This window comes from Artibeus jamaicensis, unplaced genomic scaffold (genome assembly GCF_021234435.1).
Source record: "Artibeus jamaicensis isolate MK-2021 breed Jamaican fruit bat unplaced genomic scaffold, CSHL_Jam_final scaffold_537, whole genome shotgun sequence".
In the NCBI taxonomy this organism is placed as follows: Eukaryota; Metazoa; Chordata; class Mammalia; order Chiroptera; family Phyllostomidae; genus Artibeus; species Artibeus jamaicensis.
In genome coordinates this window covers 35,781,818-35,798,702 of record NW_026522047.1, presented here as the reverse complement: position 1 = coordinate 35,798,702, position 16,885 = coordinate 35,781,818, and the positions used below count along the sequence as shown (strand labels likewise).

At 49.8% G+C, this 16,885-nt stretch overlaps 1 protein-coding gene across 3 annotated transcripts in view; it reads left to right on the top strand.

Annotated features, from left to right (window-relative positions):
* The first annotated feature begins 230 nt into the window (after positions 1-230).
* The window catches only part of GATA4 (GATA binding protein 4), a 77,541-nt gene continuing 60,886 nt past the window's right edge, over positions 231-16,885 (top strand). The window contains exons 1-3 of one of the 3 annotated variants that reach the window (XM_037145430.2): positions 231-320; positions 538-703; positions 9,569-9,820. The gene's annotated coding sequence lies outside the window, so the exon portion shown is untranslated. Of the gene's footprint in view, positions 321-537; positions 704-9,564; positions 9,821-16,885 lie in introns of all 3 variants that reach the window. The other 2 variants (XM_053658421.1, XM_053658422.1) reach the window with 2 other exon arrangements.

Below are 16,885 nucleotides of genomic sequence, written 5' to 3'. Positions count from 1 at the left end.
CTCTCTGAGCTCAAGAGCCTCAATGATCTCTTATTATTATATAATTTGCCTATCTGTTCCTGTTGTAAGGAGCCCAGGAAATGCCACAAACAAGTGCTTTGATAGTCTGGGTTTTTTTTTTTATTGCCACACCAGGAAGGGTAGGACTGCTGCTGTTATGATCTCTGCTTTCAGAGGATGGCTGCTTGACCTAAGCAAATACCACAAAGCAGCCCTCCCCACTCACCAGAAAGGCAGGAGCCGTGACTGAGAAACACTTGGGGTAGAGAAGCCTCCAGCTGTGAAGTCAGCATTTCTCCCCACGAATGCTGATTCCATAGGTTTGTTTCCTGTCAATCTTGGGTCCGGCTGAGTGACCTTTCAGAAGCATCTCTGAACTCTGTGAACATTGACTTTTTTAAAAAACATATCCAAGCAGGGCTTCATTCCTCAGCAGGGTTTCCTTCCCCTTGTACATACATGTACAAAAAAAAAAAAAAGCTTGCTGAATTAATGAACCACTTCTCTTATCTATTTTTTCTGTTATCTAATTCTGAGGGGAAAGCTGGGAGCTCCAAGGGAGCCGGGAGACGTAGCTCACACCGCCTCCCTCCCAGCCGGCTGAGAACAGCCTGGAGTACCAGACCAAGGGACCTAGACCGACCCTGAGATTCTGCCTTGCACCAAGCTGAGAGGAGCCACAGGGACACTGCTCCCACCTTAGGTGAGTCCCCTCCAGACCCCCAGGAGACCCCTCCATCGGGGCAGAGAAGGAGATGCACCATGGGAGCCTGGGGAAAGGCCAGAGGGCCAAAAGGAACAGAAGGTCTGGAGCTGAAAGTCAGACTGCAAGGAGAGTGAGGTCGGGAAAGGCAGGAGGGAAGGGACCAGCCAGTGCATGACTGGGGACAAGCAAGAGACCCTTGGGGACAGGAAGAAAGGATGAGATTCTTTACAGGCCGAGCCACAGAGGCAAGGTTTCTTTTCCCAGTTTCTCCTGCTGGTTTATTTCTCTGTTTCTTTTTTTTTACAATCGGGGTGGCGTTTTTGTTTTTCTGTTTCCTAGTTCAGCGTCTTGCTCCAACAATCAGATATCAGTGGGGAGGGTCAGTGTCTGAGGAAAAAAATAAATAAGTATACATCACACAAAAAAATCAAATGGATCTGACCGGATGTCTGGGGCCCTGTTCCCTTTCTCCCACCAACACACCCAGATCGCATAGGTTCCCTAGGGTCCCAGCTTCTGCTGCTCGATCTTGGGAACCCCTTGGAAAGCTTAGGAAAACCGTTCCTGACCCACACCAGCCCTGCCTAGTGTGCTTTCAGGGCAGAAAGTCTCGCTGGCATTTTCTGTTGGCTTCAGTGGGGAGGTAGCGAGTAGGCCTCAAGGCCTTCAGGATCTGATACTTTTCTTTGCCTATTCACAGGCCAAGGGTCAGCCAGGCTTGGTGTGGGGCTTGATTTTTCCCTTTATGCGGGAGTGACGCATGTGACGGGAGGGAGTGGTGGGGGTGGGTCCCGCAGGTGTGCGGCGGCGATTCTGAGCTTCTCCCCCAGCCCACTTCGTGCTTTGGAGAGCTTGGTCGCATCTGCTTTGGTATACAAATCAACAGTACCACTGCTGCCTTAAATCCAGAGTTTGAGCAAATGAGCTTTGAATTTTTTATTTATTTATTTATTTGTTATTATTATTATTTATTTATTTTGGTCGTTGAGAAAAGAGTTGATTCCAAGAGAAAAAAAGAAACAGAAGAGAAGACAGAGGGGAAGCCATAGGGTAGAGAATGAGGAGACCCTGAGTTCAGAGTGAAACCCATTTCACTAAGGCCCTGGAAGAGCTTGAAACCCACCCGGCTGTCTGAGCTTCCTCCCTGGCCCAAAGGTTGAAAACAGATAATGGCGTCTTTTAACTCTGTAGCCGTAGGAGAGCTCAGCCGGAATTGTGGAGAATCTAATGGGAAGTCTCAGTGTCTTTGCACTTACTGCAAATATTCGCTGTGCAAAGCAAGGAATGGAAAAGTCTGCCCTCTGGTCTCTTCCCCCCTCCCGTAGGACTGCCAGCTCCCAGCCAGTGAATTCAAAAGCTGTCTCAAAACTTGCACTCATCTGCTCCACTTATCTTCCCCTGCCCAACTCTGGTTTCCTTCCCTCTCCTCATCCCCCACCTCCCCCTGCAGTGCTGATATCCTCACCCCACTTCGAGTCCTCCAAAAGTAAGGGAAATGGGAAGGTTTTTCACTGGGAAAATCGGGGAAGTGCCACTGACTTGCAGGAAACCTCTCTGTGGAAGGTGCTAGAAGCCCATCATTTATTATCACAAAATTGGCTTAGTTTTATTAGTAGCAGTAGTGGTTTATTTCTGCCAGTTTTATTTGGATAAATCGGTCTTGAGTAAAAGGATATTTAAAAACTCACTCAATGAACTTTTCAGAATTCATTAGAGTTCCTTGTTAGCCACATAGGTTTCCCTCTTTCTTCTAAACAATTTGCCTCTGACAGTGACTTTTATTCTCGAATTGAATTGGGGGGGGGGGTCGATCTTAAGGACAGTTTTGTGTGGATGGTATTGAGGAAATGTTAATAAGTTGCTCTTTATCCCTATTCTAGTGCTCAAGCCTAATAAAACATCCATTTCAAATGACTTTCTAATGCTTTGTTATGTTTGCCAAGTGATTTAATAGGACTGGAAATTACAGTTTGCATGTGTAAGTCCCGAGATGTTTTAGGCCTGGGGACAGTAGAGAGGAGGGGGTTTAGTGCTGGGGCAGAGCGGAGACTGAAGAAATTCAAGCGATCAATCTCCAACTGTCTAAACACAGCCCCAGGTGGAGATTCGAGACAATTACTCGAATAATTGGGGGGAGGGAGGCACTTTCACCTGCATTATCCAGATAAAGGGGCAACTCAGAAAAACGCCCGTGGCCCTGCCTCGGTTCGCGCCGCGATCACACGAATTCAGGACACTTTTCTGAAAGTCCTCTAGGAGGGGTCAGGGATGGGGCGGGGAGGACAGGTTTCCAGAAAAGCTTAAAGGGTTCTCCCGCCGCGCGCCGAAGGAGGGAGAGGGCCTAGCGTCGCGGGACGCCCCCGCCGGGTCCGATAAAGCCCCGAAGCCGATCTAAGGTCAATAAACCTGGCGGCGTCTGGCTATAGCCGAGGGTCGGGAAAGACGGGGGCGGGTCGGGAAGGGAGCAACTCTGCAGGCGGTCGGCGAAAAGAAAAGTGCCCAGGACTGCTGCGCGCCGGGCCGCGGAGCGCGGGCGCTGGGCGGCGGGGGCTGCGCCGTGGCCGCGTGTGCTCCCCGCGGGGCGGCCCGGCGGTAGTAACGGCGAACCGACAAGTGTCCCGGGAAGCGCCAGTGGGCCGGTTCCCGGGTGATCAGTCCTAACCCTGCGGAAGTTTAGCGAGAGAATGAAAAACACATTTTTCTTTTTAAGGGGCAGGGGATAGGGATGGAGACTGCCAAATAAGAACACTCAACAACGCTTCAGGAACACCTTAAAAAGGCAGAAAATTGTTCCAAAATATGAACAATTAGGACGGGGATAACAGTTTTCACCATTAACGACCCATTTTAATCCTTAGATTTATTAGTAGCGCTTTCGAATTCATTTGCCACGGAGGCGTTGTTTCTCTCGCTCGCACCGCGGGGAGAAAGGCCGGGCGAAGGGACTTCGCCGGGGTCTCCCCCAAAGGGGCTCGAACCCGCTGCTAAGCGCCCGGTCCTCCGAGGGGATCCTCCCAAGAAAGAGCCCCAGTGAAAAGCACGGGGCGATGCGAGCCCGAACGGCCGCGGCTGTCCTTTAAGGTCTTCGGGCTGCTGACGCCCCGACTCTCCCGTCCCTCCGTCGGAGCAAAGCCCACTGCCCCGCGGAGGGCCCGGTGGTGGCGGCGGCCGGGGCTCCTTCACCGCGCTGGGGCCTGGTAGGGCCCCCGGCCGCGTGCGCGACCACGCGCTGGATCTTAGCGAATGAACAGCGGATCCCACAAGCTCTTTGCCGCTTTTTCGTTCTCCGCCCGGGAACTCGCGGAGCTCCCTCCCATCATTTCGATTTCTGGCGAGGCTGAGGCTAGATTGGTTCGAATGCATTTCAACCATGTGAAGCCACGTGGGCCAGGTCACCTCGAACGGGTGTCGCTCCCGCGGTCTCCAGGGTCGCGTCTGCGTCCCCTGGAACCCGGCGAGACCCTGCGTCCCGAGCGTGGGGACTGGTGGGCGGGAAAGCCCAGGCCGCAGGCATTCGGGTCGGGGCCACAGTCAGTCGGGTGACCACGCATCTGAGCCTGGCGCTGATCAGAACGTGGCCCGGGTCACCCTCTGCAAGGGAGAGGCTCCAAGTCCGGGAGACGCTGAGAGCACCGCGGCGGGGGAGTGGGGGACGCGGAGAAGGTGGGCAGAGGTCCGCCCGCCGCTCGCGGGCCCCTCTCCAAGCGCAGGGCGCTAGCCTGCCCCTGGACCTGCTCGCCCTTGCCCGCGGACATCAAAACGGTTATTCTTTCGCACCACACGCACCCACTTAAGCTGTTCTGCGTCTCAGGGTTCCCGTGGGAAGAGACACCCCTCACCCACCGGCCCAGTGACGAGCGTCCCGGAGAACTCCCGACCCGAGCCAGAAGGACAGTGGATCAGTCCTTTCTTGGGCCGGGTTTGGAGGACCAGTGAGGGACATGGATGGCCGGAACCCCAGGCTCGCTGGCTTGGCGGCCACAGACGCCGGGTTCAGGGCTACTCCCTCGGTCGGGTTCCTAGAGCCTTGACAGTTCAGGCACTGTCGTCGGCTGGAGCGGGGTCCGGATCTAGAGACTTCGCACCGCTGCTGGGCTCGGGGCTGGTGGAGGAGCAATCGGATTCTAGGCCCGGGCCCCAAACTCGACGATTGCCCAGCGCGCCTTCTCCCGATTTTAGAAAAACTCTTGGCAGACCTTCCAATACCAGTCGCCGCTAAACCCGGAGCAGCGGCTGCAGTGCCGGCGCAGATGGCCGCCCCAGGGGGCCGGAGTCCAGGCACCCGGGCCGCATTCGCAGGGGGCCGCCGTTCGGTGGGGCCAGGTGGCCGCTGCTTTTTCTTTAGACCCTGAGACGTGTGGTGTCTCCCTCACCCACCCTACCTGCCATGGGGGGGGGGCTTTCTTTATTCCTTTAGTATTGTCCTAAACTTTCTTATTTTCTTGTTTCCTTTCTCTCCCCGGCCCCTTTCTCGTTCTTCTAATTCATTTCCCGAGTGTCCATTTCTTTCTCAATCAAAACCCCTCCCTTTGTTCTCTATACCATTTGCCCTTCTTTTCTCCCCCTGCGCCTTCCATCTCGGCCCAGTTCTCCAAGGGCCGCGAATGCGGCTGGTTCGAGTGACTGCGGGATCCTCCCAGAAACTCGCTCCACTTTTACATTTTTCTCATCCCAACCCACGTCCCTTACCCCGTACAATAAATTCGTTTGTATTAATTCGGGCGTACCGCTTGCACGTGTCGACAAATTACTCGATAAAGATGTTTTGTTGGGTGAACCAGAAGCCTTCCCGAACAGTAGCTGGTTTGGAATTGAAGGGATTTCTTAAATTTCCGCCTCTAAATCAACGGTGCACTCAGAAATCACTCTCCAGCGGCCAGGTGGGCGTCCCACGAGGGTGGTGCACTCAGAAACACCGTGCAGGTCGTTTCTAATATTGTGGAAACGTTTAACACCGAGCCAGACGTTCTGTCCGGCTTCCCATTTGTTACGGCTTTCCACTAACGCCAGAGGAAATTGTTATGTTATAAATAGATGCCTTTTTCTTGTTTGCTCCCTAAGATTTTATTTGCTCTCTGTTTTTTTTCACAGTAGTCCCATCATTCGCAATAATAATAGAACGATTAGTCTTTCCCTGTAGATAAACAATGGTTGGGGGCATTTATTATTTTACGTAGGATTTGTTGTCGGAGTTAAAGAGTGTGTGAGCGTTTTTTCTGTAACAGTGCTGAGATGGCAGATCCTCTTTGCTTTCAGAAAATGACTGGAGACAAGAAATAGTTCATAAGGGGAAAAAAACTTGTTACGAGTTTTTCATTTCTTTAAAAAATGTAAATAAAACTTTGAAGAAACCTTCCTTTGAGAGAAACACAATCATTAACAGGCGAAAACTTGACCGTGGGGAGTCCAGAAGGAGGTCAGGGAGGCAGCTTTGCTTCCTCTGCTGTGACTGCAGAACGACAAAAATTAGGGAAGTGCTGCCCCGCCGGTCAGACGTCCTAGTCCCTGTTTGTGCAAAAGCATCTCTCTAGTAGCGGAGGGGGCGGGGGTCTCAAATTGTTCCTAGCATTTGGAAGGTTGACAAGCGGAATCAGCGAGTTCCTGTCATAGAACTACTCCCTAGAATTCAGCAGATAATAGCTAGCGATCACTTCTGATAGCTGTTTGGTTCAGTGCTATGGGAGTCGGGGGAGGATTTAGGGTTAGGGGCAAGTTCTGTGGAGCGCAGCTCCGCAGAAACAGCCTCGGGGGTCCCAGCATTCGCCGGCAGCCCTCTGCTTTCTCTTGCCCTCCACCCTCCCCAGGCTTCGCGCGGGACAGCCTTAGGAAGCTCTCAGCGTGGTGGCCGTTCGGGTTTGCTCCAGCCCCAGCCGCGATAACGGAGGGGCTCCTATCTAATCTGGACAGCAGCATGAACAATCCATTAGACCTCAGTGTTTGTCTGGGGAGAGGGAGGAGGGAGGGACGCGGGCTGGCATGCCCCACCCAGCCCTGGGCGGCGTAAATCTGCCCCTTTGCCGCCGTGGCGAGTAATGAAACAGTTTTGTGTACTCAAAAGTACACTACCAGGTAAAATGCTTACCGATGCTGGTAACTTATAATTCTACCCATTGTCAGTGTACCGGTGAATTAGAATCTCTTCGGGTTTGGGGGAACCTCACATTCTCTTTTACATTCAGTATACTTTACATCGTCCCATTCAAACCCCACACTAACCAAAAGGCTCTGTTAGATTCCAATTTTTGCCAGTGTTCCTGGGGACATGGCAGTCTTAAATCCGCCCACCCATTCATTCATTCACTCATTCAGCAAACATTTACCGAGCTTTACTCTGCGCCAGGCATCGTGCCTTGCACTGACAGGTTAAACTATTTGCCCAAGATGAGGACTAGGCTGGCGACTGGGGCGGGACCCTAAATCAACTCCTCCAGTCCCATGACTGCACACGTCTTTCTCCCAAGACATACAAATCAGAGACGCTGGGAGTTGGAAGGGCCCCAGAGGTTATCTGGTCCAGCCTTCCATTCAATGCAGGAATCCCCTCCCAGAAGGCCAGCAATGAGAGGCCCAAGCTTCTACCCTCTCTATTCGCCCATGGGTTTCCCAACTGAAAACGGCTGGCTAAATCGAAGGGCTTTCATTCCCCCTGCCCACACCTAAATTTAGGAAGCTACACTTCTTGTGCTTGCGATCACCCCCAGGTGCTGCACTAACTTGGCTGTGCTGCCTCTCATTCAGATCTCCATCCCCAGGTGCTGGACACTAACCCCCATGAAATGTTAAGGTGCTAGAGGCCTTAGCCAAGCTAACCTTTCTCCGCTGCCCACAGGGAATATTCACTTCCAGGTCAGAGACAACACTATACAAGCAGTGGTGGCCAAAATCCAAAACTGCCTGAGCCTGGAATCTGGTCCCACCTACACGCTGGGTGCCCGCCAGCAAGTTATTTTACTTCTGCTTCTGGCATATTCTACATATAAGATGTATGAATGTGCTTCTCAATAGCTGAGGACGCCACCTTTTCAAAGATGAAATTTTTCCTCCAAAGTAATCTGAGATTATTCTCATTTGCTAGTTTTAAAAAAAGGCCAACTTCTGGCCAAGAAATTCATCACAAAGAACATTCTGGAAACTTCAGAACTGATGAGATACTTAGTGCACATTGTCCCTGGGTCAGTGTAAGACTTTAGATTCTGAAAATGCTCCAATAATGTGATTTGAATCCCATCTACAGTACTTAATGTCTATGACCCCTACGACCCCAGCAAATTATTTAACGTTTCCATGCTTCAGGTTCAAATATCTTGAAATTCTCACAAACCTAGAGGACAGTCTTCTGAAATAATCTCCACCATGTAATTCCTTCAGCTAGATATTGATGTGCTCCTTTTTATCTGGCTTTGTTTATTTTCTTTCTTTAACCTGTGGCTTCAAAATGCTTTAAAAATTAGGTTTGTCTAATAAGAGATGGAAATCTACCTGGCAAATTTATAAATATATTTTTAATAATCTTACCCCAAATTGAGTGTTGGTGGTAGTGGAAAATTTGGATGCAACCTTTCTGGAAGATTGTTTGGCCATGTGAACCCTAAACCCCACAAGTGTTCATATTCTTCGACCCACTTTTTCCTGTAATAGAAATCGACCCCAAGGAAATAGAGGTTTACAAGATGCTATACTAGCCAAAATTGATGTGAATTTGTTCATATCACACCTCAAAGGACACATCAAACATTTATTTGTTGTAGTGAGAAAAGAAAGTAACATATACACTGAACAATAAGAGCTTACATAAACCAGGCAAAATCCGTAATGTAGCCATCAAACTGTTTCCTTAAAATATTTAGTAAAATAGAAATGTCTGATGATATTTTTTAACATTAAAAGTAGATTGCAAAGATACTCTGTACAGTGTGAACCCTGTGAGGGAGAGAGGGGCAGGGGACTTAGTGTTCTCCATGTTTAAGGATGGATTTTTTTTTTATTATGCTGTCCTGTTTTTTTCCAAATGAACTACGAGTTCTTGTTCATTTAGAAATAGAAAAAATATTTTGTGGCGATGAAGAGGAATGATTAGATTGAAGACATGTCTAGATTTCTAAGATTTCATGGCTTGACAAATACATCTATTTTAGAGGATGCGGCTTCAGAATTCTCAAAACTCAATGGACTCAAACTCCAAGAATAGTTCTGGCCTGTCAGTTCTTAGCCAGAGACATGGATAAGTGGTGGGAGTGATTTTTCTACCCAGGTTCCCCCTCCCTCTGTAGAAAATGCTTCCACAACCATCCAGATTGTCTCAGAATTTCACTCCGAAACCTTGAGTGTTTCTGAAACTGAAAACAATGGTCTAAGTTATTGTAACTTTTTTCTCTTCTCAAAACTCCCTTTTCTGGCAGAAGGATGTGGTGGAATGTAAGGCCAGGTGCTGGGCCAGCTGCAACCGAAAGCTGATTATTGGGATCCCAGAAGAGGAGTGAACTTGGGCAGGGAGGGGAGATGGACCTTTAGTGGTGGCCAAAACTCTGGAGAGGGTGTTCAGAAGGGAAGACCTTGGTAAAGGCAAGAAAGTTAATTACTAAAAACTCAACTGAAGACCAGATGAATTACAAGTATTAATGAATGTCAGGTGCCATTTTTGAAACTGAAGTAGTTTTAATTTATTGAGAAATAGTAGCAGTTATAAAGATGAAGAAAGCCTTCCTCCCACTTTATAAGCAGCCTGTGGGATGAGGTTGGAGAATAGAATGGTAACAAAAAGAAATGGAAATAAAATCCCACCATAAATGTAGGGCAACTTCAAAAGATCTTGCACTGAGGTGTGTGGTTTTTAAAAGATTCTACTTATTTATTTCCAGAAAGAGAGGAAAGGGGAGAGAGAAATATCCAAGAGAGAGAGAAACGTCAAAGAAACATCAGTCGATTGCCTCTCCTGTGAGCCCTGACCAGGGACCAAACCCGCAACCGAGGCATGTGCCCTGATCAGGAATCCAACCTGCGACCTTTTGCTTTTCTGGAAGACACCCAATCAACTGAGCCATGCTGGTCAGGGCAAGATTTTTAATTTAATGTCAGCTATTAAAACGGCCAACAGAAGATAAAAGTAACATCAAGGTCAGTTTCACTGTTATTAATTAACAAATAAACATTTAAATAAAAATGTATAGCCTGAGTATGGCAAGGAATATGGACTTAAAATACCACTCCTATCTTTTCCTCTAAGCTCTATATTTTAAGGCATAGGTCAACCTTTGTTTGTTTGGTTGCTTGGTTGCTTGGTGGTAAATGAATATAAATAGAATTTAGGTAGACCTGAAAATTTTTGTTTTCTGTAGAAGTCAGTCAGTTCACCTCTGCAAACGGGGTTCAGCCAGGCATCATATTGGGCTTCAAAGCCACATCTGCCAGCTCTCTGCAGTGTAAGGCAGGGGGGTAAGTGCTGTCCTGAAGAATGATTCTCAGAGGGGCGCATTCCAGACACCCTGCTGACTGAACTCTCTACAACGAAAATCCTCAGCTACAACTGTTTACCGTTTATTATAAACCATGCAGATTATATGTACTCTTGACATGGCCAAGGTGCACCTCAAAACAAGGACTATGAGAAGTGAGGAGAACTGGAGCTGGAAATGGTGCATATTTCCACAGTCTTCAGAAATGCTTTATTTTCCATCAGCTAGAAGTTCCTAAGTTTGTGGGCCAGTAAGATACTGACTACTTTTCTTTTTTTTTTTTGTTTTATTGTATTTTTTTCCATTACCATTTAGTCCCCTTATACTGCCTTCACCCGCAATCACCACACAGTTGTCCACATCCATGAGTCCTTTTTCAAATAATTTTCTTATCACTGTTCTATTTAGCATCCCAGAAATGTCTCACCAGGCATAGGTTTTTCTTGAACACCCATAGACCTGAAAGAAAGAATCTCAAGTGCTTGATCTTTCCATAGTTTTTAAATAGTTTCCAGTGTAATCAAGATAGAATGAGAGAAGTTGAACAAGTTTACCTTTGGCCCTGCTACAACGTGGTTAACCAAAGACCACCTCCATTGGTGCCCTCACCTGTAACCTGGGGACAAGGCAGAGCGTTGTCTCAAAGTGTTTTTCCATATATCAGTATTGATCTTCACATCCGATTGCTCTCTAGGGTAATCAGTGTGAGTGTTATTAGAGTATTGTGTCGGCTTTATAGATGAGGAAACTGAGACTCAGAGATGTATTGTCAAAAATCCACTCCACTGGTAACAGAAGAAAATTCAGAGCTCTGATCTGCCTGCCACGTGTCGCCTCCCCCACCCTCCAGGGGCACATGAGATCGTCCACACCAACTGACTTGTCATTGCTGTGTTAGGTATTGTCAGGATCCTGATTTAATTAAGGGATGACAGAGCTTCAACCTCTTAAAGCTGATCTAGCCCCTTCCCCTTGCATTTCGTAGGCGAGACTCGGGGAGGTTAAGTGATTTGCCAAAGGTCACTCTATGAGTTAGTGCAAATGACCAGTGTCATTTTTAAAAATTAGTTAAAACAACTGCCTACCAAGCCCATTTTTATGGCTTATTTTAAGCAGGTTAATAAGTATACCAGGCACAGCTTTAAACCCAACTGAGTAAATGCTGACACTAGTTTATAGATTTGGCAGATAAGTAGCAATAAGGAATTATTCATCTCTCATTTATCATCCAGTCTCTCCAAGGTGCAAGTTATAAAGTGAAGCAAATAGCAGTTTAAGAGTCCCTCACATGTGAGATCAAAACAGTGAAAATAAAGTGGTTTATGAAGTCATATGTTCAGAATGCGGCTGTGTCTGAGATGTAAAAGTTAAAAAAGGAAAGAAATTCAGGAAAACTATTTGCATTTCACAAACAGGCACATTTCTTATACAGAATTCCGTATTTGGCCTCCGTATTTATTCAATCATTAATTCATTCTTTTGAGTATGTATTGAGCACCTACTGTATGCAGGGTACGGGGGGGAATATGGAGAATTATTAAATACCATTCTAGCTATTAAGGAATTTTTAAGCTTAATGAAGTGCTGGAACCGGCAGAATCAGCGGGGTAAAGGGGAGGTGTGCTTGGGCTGAGGGGAGGGGAGGCCGCGGACGCCGCGGTAGCCACAACGGGAGCGCTCCGAGGAGGCGGCCTCGCCAGGGCCCTGCCTCTAACAGCCTTTCTTTATCGTGGGAATGGGGCTGGGAAACGTCACAGGCAGGGGAGAGAACTAAACCGTGAATTCACGGCCCCAACTAAGCCCTGAATCCGAAAATCTCGTTTCCTCCATTAGACGGTAAATACAAACCGGTGGGGAGATAGAATGGGGACTGTTAGGGTGCCAGTAGCAGTTATAATATTTGTACATGTGCTAGAAATCAATAAAATTAATAGATGATTTGCTTGTTCGGGAGGTGAGCTCCAATGAATTCTTATGTGCTATTCAGAAGAGCTGGTTTATTTTATTATTATTTTTTAAAATCAATTCCCGTTTGCCAAAGGTGAACCTGAGGCCCAAAGTTCAATGCCAATAACAGAACAGTAACAAATCCATAAATTACTTTGCACTAGGCCACCAGGACAGAAGAAGTTCCTCCCGGAGCCCCACATTCATAAAAAAATAAAGCAATTTCCAGTGAAAAGACAACTTGAAAGACGTTTACTCAAAACCCTTTACTTTGTAGATGAGGAAACCAAGCCTCAGAGAGTGCAAGTGACAAGTGAATGTTTCTTTTATGTGAAATCATGACTGAAGTGTGTACTAATAATCACACAGGACACAGAACAGCAGGCATAAAGTGAGACACAGGATCACCCTATGAAACAATGAGTCAGAACAGGACCAAGTTCAGAACCCTGCCCATTACGTACCCTCCCCCAGCACACACACTTTGCTGCTGTATCTTCTTTATTTTGAAGGCTGAAATGTTTGTGAGTCCACAGAATAGTTGGAAGATAGTCTAGAAATCTAATATGCACTCAGTACCCCTTCTGGATGGGCTAACAGGAGCGTGGAATGACTGCAGTCTTGAATGTCAGCAACTCTTTGAAACCCTTTACTGCAACCTCATGCCTCCTTCCACCCCCACTCCAGGCCCAGCCAGGGTCACTCTTCCCACCTTCTTGCCCTGCTGAGTGTTTGAGTGTTCGGGTGGGGGGCAACAGTAACCAGGTTCCCAGACTACCCCAGACCTCAATGCTGCCTTATCAAGCTAATCCTCTGCCCCTGGTGATTGCATCAGGGGGAGGGAAGCCTGGCCTTGGGATGCAGATTTACAGACAGGAGATAATCAGCTTCTACGGCAGCCTGTTGACATGGAAGAGCAGGGTACAGCCAGGGTCCCGGGGCACCTACTCCTAGCCCTGCCGTTAAACAGCTGCGTGACTCTGGATAAGTATGTAGCCCTTTCTGGGTCCTCATCTATTAAAGGAGTGGATTGAACTAGGCTCCTTGAAGTCCCTTGCAACTGCAGAGTTCCATACCAGCCCTCGTGTCAGAGGTTGTTCTGTGTCTGCTAACAGGGCAGAAGGTACCTGGGGTCATAGTCACCCCACAAAAAAAAGGCACACAGGCGAAGGCGCTGGTGGGGCGACACGGGGCATCTTCCCCACGTGAGCTCCTGTTTGTACACAGCGCAGGTCCACCCGTTTCAGCCACGTCTCTGATACTACATCCCAGTCATAAAGGACACACTTACACCATGTAAGGGCAAGTCGGAAACTCCAATTTTCTGAATTCAACAAACTTTTAAAAACATCTATTAATGTTAGAAAATACAGAAATGTCAAACATAGGATTTGTTCCCTTAAAATGATTGACATTTGGGAGAGAGCGGAATGTAGATGGGCAGACATGCAGATAACACACAGAAATACAAAATGTTAAAGGCTGTGGAACCAGAGTAGTGAAAGAGATGGATCCTGGGAATGGAAGTTTCAAAAAGAAAAAGTTTTTTTTTTTAAAAAAAAAGGAAGATACGTAAGAAAGTCCTTGTTTTTCCCTGTATATGCCTCACAATGCCCACACCCTGCTCCTAGTGGCAGCGTTTGAGTTCTGGAATCAAACTATCTGTAAATCTCGGCTTTGCCACCTATTAGGCTGGGCAAGTTACTTAATAGCTTTGTGCCTCAGTTTCTTCATCTGTAAAATGGAAGAACATAAAATAATTGTGTAGATAAATGAGATCATCCATCCATGCAACACCGGGGTCAACCTGCGTGGCAAATCATAAGTGCCCAGGGTTAAGCTGTTAATAATAAATGTTTGCCTAGAAAATGGGCTGCCATTTTTATCTGCAGCCCAAGCTTTTATCAGACACATTTAGACAGGTCTTTACGTTTTGGGTCCCTCACTGAGGCTATGACTGGGTTCAGATTTAGAGGCCTGGCACTCCTTAGCTTCCACGGTGTGGGGCCAGGAACCAACTCCTTGGTGTAGAACCGTCTGACGATTTGGCTATATCCACTTGGGGAGCTTTAAAGTCACAAACTGTTGATGTAGGAAGGGGTCCAGTCTCTTTCCCTTCCAGAAAGGAACTAAAGCTTAAGAAGAGATTTGTCTGTGCTGGCAGAGGCAGAATTAGAACCCGAGCCTCCTAAGCTTCCACCAACCTCGCCTGTGGCCTAGACCCTGGCTCTCCCGTGCAGTGAGCGTCTGAGACCCGCCAACCTGGGACCCCTCCCTCCGCTCTCTCCACTGTGCTCCAGAGAAAGCACGACCTGTTTTCCGTTGCTGGGTCATAGCTAATGGAGAATTAGGGCCCTGTGCCTGTCAGAAACAGCCCTGGACTCCAAGTGTGGAGGAGAGGACACACAACTTGAGCCTCTTAAAAGAGTGAACTAAGTTGTCGCCCGTGCTGACTTGCACCTAAATTCTCACGAACCGAGAGCGCTTTGCGGGTAACGGGGTCAGAGTGGCGGCGTCGGTGTCACTAACAGAGAAGATGGTCGTGGGGGCTTTTACTAGGAAGGCCGAGGAGCCAAAGCCACCTGCCCTCGTTTCGTACAGGCGCTGAGGTCGTGGAGGCGGCCTTCCTTCTCCTCCCGAAAGGGCGGCGGGCGCACCCGCGAGCCCAGAACAGGATGGGGAAGGCGGGCCTGGCGACCGGGTTAGAATGAGCGACGCGGGTTCTCTGCCCGCGGAGCGCGTGTCCTCGCTGCTCTGAACGAAAACCTGCTCAATCAGAAAACCAGACACGCGCGAAACGACCGGGGCGTACCTCCCGCAGCCGCCGCTGCGCGTGGGTGGATTTACTCTAATTTGCTCCCGGCTTATCGGCCGCCGGACGCGGGCGCTGCCGAAGCCGAGCGGGGCCTCCCGGCGTCCCGTTTCCTCCGCGGCCGGAGGGCGGGGGGCCCCGGTGCCCCAGGTGTCCAGCGTCTGGACAGTGGTCGGCCCGGCGGCCGTGAGGCCCGGCAGCCAGGGCGCAGCAGGCCCCCGGGGAAGGCGCTCCTCTCCTGGCCGGGCGCCCGCTCGGCCCTGGGCCGCCGGGTAAGGGAGGCGGGGCCCCGCGGGGAAGGCGCCGGCGCCGGGCGGAGGCTGCGGCCGCGGCCGGGGGGCTGGGACGCGGGACGGGGGGGCGCGGGCGGGAAACGACGCGGCCGCGCGAGGAAGCGGGGGCCCGCGCCAGGCCCCGGACGCGCTTCCGCGCCCCCTCGGCGGTGCCGGGCCGGGCGCGCCGGGGGCGGGGGCGGCGGGCCGGCCAGGGGCTGACCCCGAGCGCCGCGGAGTCTGCGCCCGCCGGCCTCCGAGCGCTCGCCTCCTGCCGCCTCGGGTGAGGCGGCGGCCGTCAGCGCGCACCTCATCAATAAGGCCTGACAGGCCGCCGGCTCCGCTGCCATCCATCACCCCCGCGGGCGCGGGCGGCGGCGCTGGGCACGGCGCGGGGGCGGGGCGGGGGGAGACGCCGTGCGCACCGGGGAGCCCGCCGACCCCGGGAGAGCTCCGGGCAGACCCTTCCGAGGCAGAGCTCGGAAGCCGCATTTTTCCATCAATCAACAAATATTGGACTTTATTCCACCTCTAAACCCTAGTCTTTTAAGGATGTGTTCACTTGTTTTTAAAGATCTGTAAATGAGCTTAGAACTGACCTAGCACCTCCCGAATGTTTCACAGACGAGGGACCTGAGAGACGGAGTGGGAGGCCGGACATGTCTGAGTTCACGCCGCCGGGTCGGTGGTGGTGGAAACTGGAGCCCACCGCTGACTCCCAGCCCCCCACCCCCACCCCGCGCCGGCCACCCTGGTGCTCTGCGGGACCTAGGCCTGAGATGCACGTTTGTCATCACATGTGTGAAATGGGCCAAGCCTTGCACGTTGCAGGTTATGGGTGTGCCTGTCAGTGCGAGAACTGTGCAGGGTCCGCACAGTTCCTGGCCCAAGTCTGGTCACTGCGTGTGTGCACGGGGACTGAGGTCCGAAAAAAACAATGGTAAACGAGGCAAAAGTGACTGGGGGGTTGGACACCTACACATAAAAGTAATACGGTTCCTGGGATTCATTTACTTACCCTTCCCACCTGTCGCTTTCCCCCAAGGAGTTAACATGGTTTCTCTTCATGCACTGAATCTGCTCCAGCCCTTTCTCCTATTGCTTGTTTTCAGGACTCTTCCTCACTGGTGCGAACAGTTCAATGGTAGAAACTTGTGTCCATCCTTTTATCTCCGAAGTTTTCATGGTGCCTAGCACGTAGTAGGCATTCAGTAACCGTTTGCTATATGAATTGCAACCCTTGTAAGGGAATTCAAATAATTCAGATCCAGAGATCACTGAGGCTGAAAGATCAGAGTATCCTATTTCATTTCACGCGAGGGAGACCGGCCCCACAGCGCCGCCTTTGATTTACTCAAAGCCACCCAGGGGGTGAGGTCGGCTCTGTAGTGGACCCCAGGATTCTCCACCCCCCTCCTCCCCCGCCACAGCGTTCCTGTGCCACCACTTTCTCCCTAGTGCGGATTCCTGCATCTTTTTCACTTCTTTCCCTCCTTCCCACCTTTTGGTTCTTCCACAGCTTAATTAGCAAGCTCTCTCCAAGGATGAGGATGAGAATAATAGGGAAATTGACAAAATCAAACTGTTTGCTGTGTTTCTCACAGGAAACACCGTATTTTGTGGGATTTTGTCCCTTTTTGGTCGCTGATAATGGTGGTGTTTTATTAGTGTTCATATTGTTGGGTTTTTCAGTTCA